The sequence below is a fragment of the Mustela putorius genome, unplaced genomic scaffold (assembly GCF_011764305.1).
Source record: "Mustela putorius furo isolate JIRA1106 unplaced genomic scaffold, ASM1176430v1.1 tig00003942_pilon_pilon_pilon, whole genome shotgun sequence".
NCBI lineage: Eukaryota > Metazoa > Chordata > Mammalia > Carnivora > Mustelidae > Mustela > Mustela putorius.
Window position 1 is genome coordinate 13,035,635 of NW_025422087.1, and position 7,530 is coordinate 13,043,164.

A 7,530-nucleotide genomic window follows, 5' to 3' on the forward strand; every position below is an offset into this window, starting at 1 on the left:
GAAAACTTCTGCATGTCAGTTACCAAAAGAAAACACAGGAGTTCTAGTCTCACTGGCATTTTTAGGGGCATAGGGAGGGAAGAAATTCAAGGTTGGGAGGTCATTAGAAGGATAACACAATAATACAGCAACGGTTTCTAAGAGCTTAGACTAAGACCATGGCAGCAGAGGAAAAAAAGAGAAAAAGTGGGATAGATTTTAGAGATGCCTAGCTATCTTGCTCAAGTGGCTAGGTGGATGGTTAAATTATACTTTAGTATCCCCCTTCACAGAAGGTGACCATCTTGATTTATGTGTGAAATACTAATGCCAGAAAGAACCACACAATAATAAAGATGCCTTAAAAAAAAAAAAAAAAGAGAGAGAGAGGGAGAGAGAAAGTATGCACCATTTTGATTAACTGGTTCTTTAGACAGTAATTCACAGGTGAAACAAATTATAGAATTCCCTTCCATGCTAGGATGAAATATAAAACTTGGCTTCTATGACACAAAGAGGATGGTTGGGGTAGGATGAATTCTGAGCTCAGCGGTATCAATTTGATGTCCAAGGATTTGGGACTCCCTGTTCCAGAGCAACAAAGGAAAATGGGCTCCCCATAAACATCATGGCTCCGCTACACAATCATTTTACTTTATTTGGAAATTAAAGAATGTATCAAATTTCTTTTCCATGGAAAACACCGATGCTTGGAAAACAGAGCAGTGTTGATAGTATCAGGGAGAAAATTACAAGCTTTATATCATTGCTTGTCCGTCCTGTAAGAATGACGGGTGCATCCCACTAGAGGCGGCGTGTGATTACTTGCAGACCCACATGAACACACAAACTCACCCTTGCTTTGAAGATTCAAGATATAGCATAATTGCGGGACACCTGGGGGGCTCAGTCAGGTAAGCAGCTGCCTTCGGCTCAGGTCATGATCTCAGGGTCCTGGGATCAAGCCCCGCATCCGACTCCCTGCTCCATGGGGGGCCTGCTTCTCCCTTTCTCTCTGCCCGCTGCTCTGTGGACTTTCTGTCTGCCTCTCTGTCAAATAAATAAATAAAATCTTAAAAAAAAAAAAGATATAATGTAATTCCAGTTAGCCAGAAAAAGATGCGGCAGATGTTGAAGTCATCCTGTTCCTTCATCATGTGAACTCAAAATGCTCAAGGTATATTGTGGTGGTAGATTTTTGTCATTTTTCTAAGTACTCACTGATTCTCTCTGTGGTAGAGGCCTTCCTATATGGCCCCCCTCTCTCTTATGTTGCATTCCTGCCCTACACAGGTACAGCTGTGTTATTTATTCTGACCAATAAAACGTGAATGAAGTCATGTGTGTTATCTCTGAGCACAAATTTCAAGGGCTGGTACATCAGTCCCCATCTCTTTATCCTCCAGTAGAAGACCAGTAAATCCAGACAAGGGCTCCTCTTTCAGACAGGGTCCCTGAGCGAAAATATGGAACAGAGCTTCAGTTGACCCATGACCGTGTCTAACATAAGGAAGAAATGTAGAGTCTTTTGTTATTGCAGCATAATTTAGCCTAAGCTTAAGAAAGCACACTGCCACATTTATGTAAACAAATAAAAACCACAAAATCTCAGTTGGTACAAAAATAAGCATTGATTTCTCACTTCTGTCTGTGGGCGCAGCTGATCTGGGCTGGGTTTACAAGGGCTTACCTGAGCTTGACCTCAGGCTTAGCTTAAGTTCAGATCTGCTCTGTGTGTTACTCACTTTTCAAGGGCCAAAAGGCTATGTTGGACGTATTGTTCTCATGACAAAAGGAAAGAGCACAAAAGGCAAAACAGCAGCCCAGAGGCATATTTTAAAATCTTTATTCTTTACATGTCCAGAACATTCCATTGGCCAAAGCCGGTTCTGTGGTTGAAGCTAACATAGGTCAGGCAAGGAAACAAATTCTGTCTCCTGTAGGATGAACCTCAAAATTCCATGATTACGGTGGTGAAGAAAGGCAGGGGTGAAGAGTGGAGAACAAAGATGCAATCCACCACTGGCTTTGAGATGGCAGATAAGTATCTAGCAGCAGGTCCGAGTGGGCATCCTGGGAGTTCTGTATGCTCCTAGCATGATCCACACCACTACTCCCCTCCCCACTTAGTGTGTACAACAAGGGCAGATTCAAATTTTGTGGAACCTGAAATTCATACATGATGGGAGACCCTTTTCAAGTAAAAGAACACAAAGTACCATGAGAACTCTCTGAGACCTGCTCTTGGGGTTCTCAAAAGGGCATATGCTCATGAGGATCTTTGAAACTTAGGCTTCCTAACCTCACTTTTTTTTTTTTTTTTTTTTTTTGAAAGAGAGAGTTGGGGGATGAGCACATGTGCTCAAGTCGGGTGGGTGGGTGAGGGGGTTGGAGGGACGGGGGGGGCGTGGGGGAACAGACAGAAGAGGAGGAGAGGGACACACAGACTCTGCTGAGAGTGGAGCTTATCTCAGGGCTCGATCTCACCACCCTGAGATTATGACCTGACCCAAAATCAAGAGGCAGATGCTTAACAGACTACGCCACCCAAGCGTACCCCTTCCCTCACATTAAATCAGCCCCTGCTCCAGGCTCACCGCCATTATCTTTCTTGAGATCAGTAGCTTTCGTCTCATTCTCATAGCTGCTGATTCATGTCAGTCAGTCCACAGCAAGCGAAGAATGTCCAGGTAATCCCACAATATCCACACTCCCATCTGTATGGTATGAATGTTACTTCCTCAGGAAGGTCTTCTCTAACAGGCCTGTTTAAAATTGGCCCTGCCCTACTCCTTTCCTGTTTTCCTTTTCTCCATAGAACTTATCAGTGCCTCACATGCTAAATATTTTATGTACTTACTTATTTGTCTATGTCTGCCCACTAAAATAGAAGCTCCATGACGTAGGGATTTTTTAAAATCAGTTTCCAACATCACTGTATTCTTAGTGCTTAGAAGAGTGCCTGGCACTTGGTAGGTTTTGTTTTGTTTTAATTTATTTGAAAGAGAGAGAGAGCACGAGTGAGAGTGGGTAAGCAGTGGGAGCAGCAGAGGGAGAGGGAGAAGCAGACTTCCCACTGAACAGGGAGCTGGATGCAGGGCTCCCTCTCAGGTACCTGAGATCATGACCTGAGCTGAAAGCAGCCGCTTAACCGAGCAAGCCACCCAGAAGCCCCACTTGGTATGTTTTTAATAAGTATTTATTGAACACATGAATAAAGGAACAATTCATGCATTCTGACATTTTCATTCTAAATGCATATTGGGAGAGAAAACAATTTGAAATGCCGTGTGCATGAACCGTATTTACTAGAGCAGAACTGGAAAGTACCTTGGAGATCCATAGACCAAATTTCTCGCTTTAGAAATTGGGGAACCAGGGCCCAGGGACTTAAGGGATTTTCTTGAGGTCGCCTGTGGAATCAAAACTCAAATATGTCAGTTAGGATGTTTTCAGTTGTAACACTAAGCCCAGCATAAGTGATAATTATTGTAAATAATAGTGTGCTCTTGCTTTGTTCTGTTCTAAGGAATTTCCCAGTATTAACTCACTTAGTGCTCATGGAAACTTTATGATCAAAGTGTTAGTGGCCCTATCTTACACGTGGGGACATGGAGGCACAGCATCCAACATATATTCATCCAACATATATTTAGCAAGCAAGCACAAAGAAACTGTCACACTACCATGTAGTAGCTGGAAGATGACACAGTGAGTTGTAAAACTGAACTTTGGACTCTGTCAGCCTGATCCTGAAGCCCATGGTCTTATATGGCTCAGATTGCCTGACTAAAGGGAATTTACTGGCTTAAGTAAGTGACGCATCTGATGAGACCTGATCCAGTGGTGTAAGCCCGTTACCACATTTCCTTTGCTTTCTGCACTCTGTATTCCAGTCTCGGCTTCATCCAAAGATTGGCTTCCCTTCAGTTCTCACAACAGTGACCAGCAGCAACACAGATTATATGTGTCCATCTCTATATATAGTAGGGAGAAAACATACTGGCAATAATCCTAAAGTTATCTTATTTCTAGCCTTAAGTCACATGCCCTATCCTCAAATCCAGCCTTGGCTATTTTTTTTTTTTAATATTTTATGTACTTATTTGACAGACAAGTAGGCAGAGAGGCAGGCAGAGACAGAGAGAGGAGGAGGCAGGTTCTGTCTGCAGCAGCCCTACTTCCAAGTAAGGTCTCATTCGGACCTGCTGGGGGTCAGGACTGAGTTGTACGCCCATGAACATTGTGGGGACTCACTTAGGTCATAACCAGCTCTCTGCATGACAGAGTCTGAGTCCTGCTACGGCCCCAAGGGTCTTTCCTCACCTGGTCCGACCCATGTCCCGCAGTTGCTCCCCTATGTCTCCCCCATGTCAATCTGCATGGAGCTGGGGCTTCTGAGATTGAGGAGACAGGAGTCTCGCCTGTGTCATCCCAAGCCATGCCCCGGCACCCTCGTGCAGCGGCCATCCTGTCCATCCCACTGATGAGGGCATGGGTTCACACCTATGGGGCAAAGGGAACCCAGGGACTGCCTCCAGCGGGGATGGTCCAGAAAACAGGGGAGTGCCGAGAGGTAGTGAGCAGAGAGCGAGAGCAGGACGAGGTGTGGGGGTTGGGCTGCGATGCCCATGTGGAGGGACATCTCATCAGAGGGGGAAGCCTGAGGGAGGGGGCATCCAATCGGACTTTGCAGTCCAAGGACCCACAGAAGGACTGCGGAGGTGGGGGGGTACTGAGGGACCCCTGTCACAGGGCTGTACCCATGGCAGGCTGGAGCTGCCTTCTGAAGGCACATGTGATTAACCCCCTCTGTGCAGTGACTGCTACCCCCAGGCCTGTCCTTGGCTCCATCCCCAGCAGCGTGGCCTTCGTGGGAGCAGGAATCTCATTCAGTAGGAACGGATGGCAAGTCCCAGAATCAGGTGCTGCTAGGGACCCAGGGAGCAGGGGGAGGGGGTGGGGGGTCCTGCAGATGGGATGGGGTGTCCTCCGTGGCCTCAGGGTGGGGGAGGCCATGAGCAGGGCTCTATCTCGCCATACCACTCAGCAGCTCTGCTCTCTGTGTCTACCACAGACCGCATGCAAGATTTTACCCCAGGAAAAGGTCCCGCTGCTAAAGGGAAGTGTAAGGACCACTGAAACGGCCCTTTCCCTTTACAGGCTAGGAAATGGCCTCCAAGAACATGACAGCTTCCTCTCAGGGCCGCAGAGAAAGGAGAAGCAGACGAGCCTGCACCGCGGGTCCAACTCCCTGCCCAGGGCTATCTTGTTACCCAAGGTTTATGACGGCAAGGGGGACACGGCCACCCCACAGGCTCTGTGGGGAAGAAGCCAGGCTGACTTGAGATGGCAGTGGCTCAAGGGGAAGGGGACAGGAATGCCCAGGCTCCGTCCCCAAGCGCCACCTCCTTTCCCAGCCACATCTGTGGGGGACACTTGGCCAGCTCATTTTCCCTCTCATAACCTCTTTAAAGACATCAATAACTTGATTCTGCCCTGGAGGGCCTGGCAGTGGGGCTCCGGAAGCCCATGCACTGGGCATTTTGCCCTTGTACATCTGGAACCCTGTGCACTGGGCAGTTTGTCCCCGTGGCTCCTGGACCCATGCACTGGGCAGTTTGTCCCCATGGGGGCCTCCACCTCGGCCGCACACCAGACCCACTGGCATCTGTGAGATCCCTGTGGGCCCAGCAGAGTCTAAAACAGAAGGGCCAGAAGGACAGACACCATGTGATTGCCTTCAGACAGGATACCCCGGGGTACCCGGGTTACTCTGTCTCACAGAGACAGAAAGTGGGGAGGTACACACCAGGCGCTAGGGAAAGCAGTCACAGACTGGGAGCTAGCGTGGCAGCGTTACCACCAGGGAAGCTGAGAAGGTTCTGGAGATGTTGGTGGCTTCCCTGCACGCAGGGAGAACATGTGCAATGCCACCCAGCGTGCAGCTCGTGATGGTTCTGCTGCAGAATTACATCCAGCACACAAGGGCGCCTGCATCCCCCTGCAGGCTTTCCCTGCCAGCCTCACTGCATGCCCTAGAGAACCCCATCCTTCGGGCAAGTCCGGCGTGCTGCCGGTCCCTTGGGTAACTGTCTTCACTCTGGGTTGGGGAGAACCTTCCGTTTCCATCAGCTAGTGGAGAGAGTGCCCACCCTCAGGGGCCTGGGAAGGAACTGACAGGTGCAATCCAGCCAACCCAAGTGGGGCTCTGGAGGGCTTTCACAGGACTGCGGGCAGGGACTCCCTTCTCCATGACACCACAGGGCCCCTCGGAGTACCTGCCTGAATGTGGCTTCGGCCCCGGGGGTGGGCTCCAGGCCATGCGTGGGTCAGTGGGCTGCAGCCCCTCTCCTTCTGGCCCAGGTGTGGGGGGCCCACAGCTTCAAGCAGGATGGCAGGTTCGGCTGGGAGGCCTCTGGGTGGGTGGAGGCTGTTGGTGGGCACTCCTTCTGTCCTGCTGACCTTGCAACTTTCTGTCCCAAGGGCCCTGTTGAGTGGCTGGGTTTGAAAGAGGCGGGGGACAGGGAGCACCCTCAGGGACAGGAAGGGGTCTGGAATGTCAAGCATCCAGGAGTACGAGAATATTAGCAGTTTGAGTAAAGATTGGCGAAGGCCAATCCAGCCCTCGGACTGTCTCCATATGACCAACAAGCCAAGAGTGCTCTTTAAATAGTTGTAACACAAAGAATATGCAGCAGATGAACATGGCCCCATCACCTAAAGGGTTTACTTTGTGGCCCTCGAAGAGTCAGCATGCCAGGCCCAGCTGAGTGCTGTAGATCATGAAATACCCACAGTCACATGAGAAGGAGGAAGACCCTTTGGGGCTGACTTCGTCTTCAGTTGGGGACAGCTATACCTTAGCAGGTGCCTGGTTTCTCTCTCACCTGACGCCACCTGCCTCCTCTTCTGTGGTCCATGGGTGTGGTCCATGGGCGTGGTCCTTGGACATCTTCCAGGAAGATGGTGGAAGCCATGTCCCCTTACCTGAAATGAACAGAGCTGATGTCCCATAGTGGGGTGATGGGGGGTGATGGCTGGATTTACATCTGCTTGGCTGCACCACGGTGCCAAGACCCCCCAGTCAAGCACATCAGAGTGACTCTGGAATGGTGTACTTTACATGAGATTAACATGGAAATCAGTAAACTTGCCCTCCATGCACTGGGTGTATCTAGTACATCAGTCAAAGGCCCTAAGAAATAAAACACTGACACCGTGAGGAAGAGGGGATGATAACAGCCGACCATCATGTCCCCGGGTCCCCAACTCGCTGGTGCCTGTGGGTGTTAGAGCCAGCAGACTGTGCCATGGTCAGTCAGTGTCTTACAATAAATACCTCTAACCCCCCCCCCCCCACACACACATACACAAGAACCCGACTCCAAGCGGCCTGGCCCATATACGGATCTTTGCTCTCTGGCTAGAAGCAAGGTCCAGTGTGGCCTGTTCCCGTGATGCTCGTGGGTCTGGGTCAACGAGGAGTCCCAGACGCCTGCAAGTCTCTCCTCTCTCTGTTTCTCCAAGACTGGCCATGGAGCCGAGGGC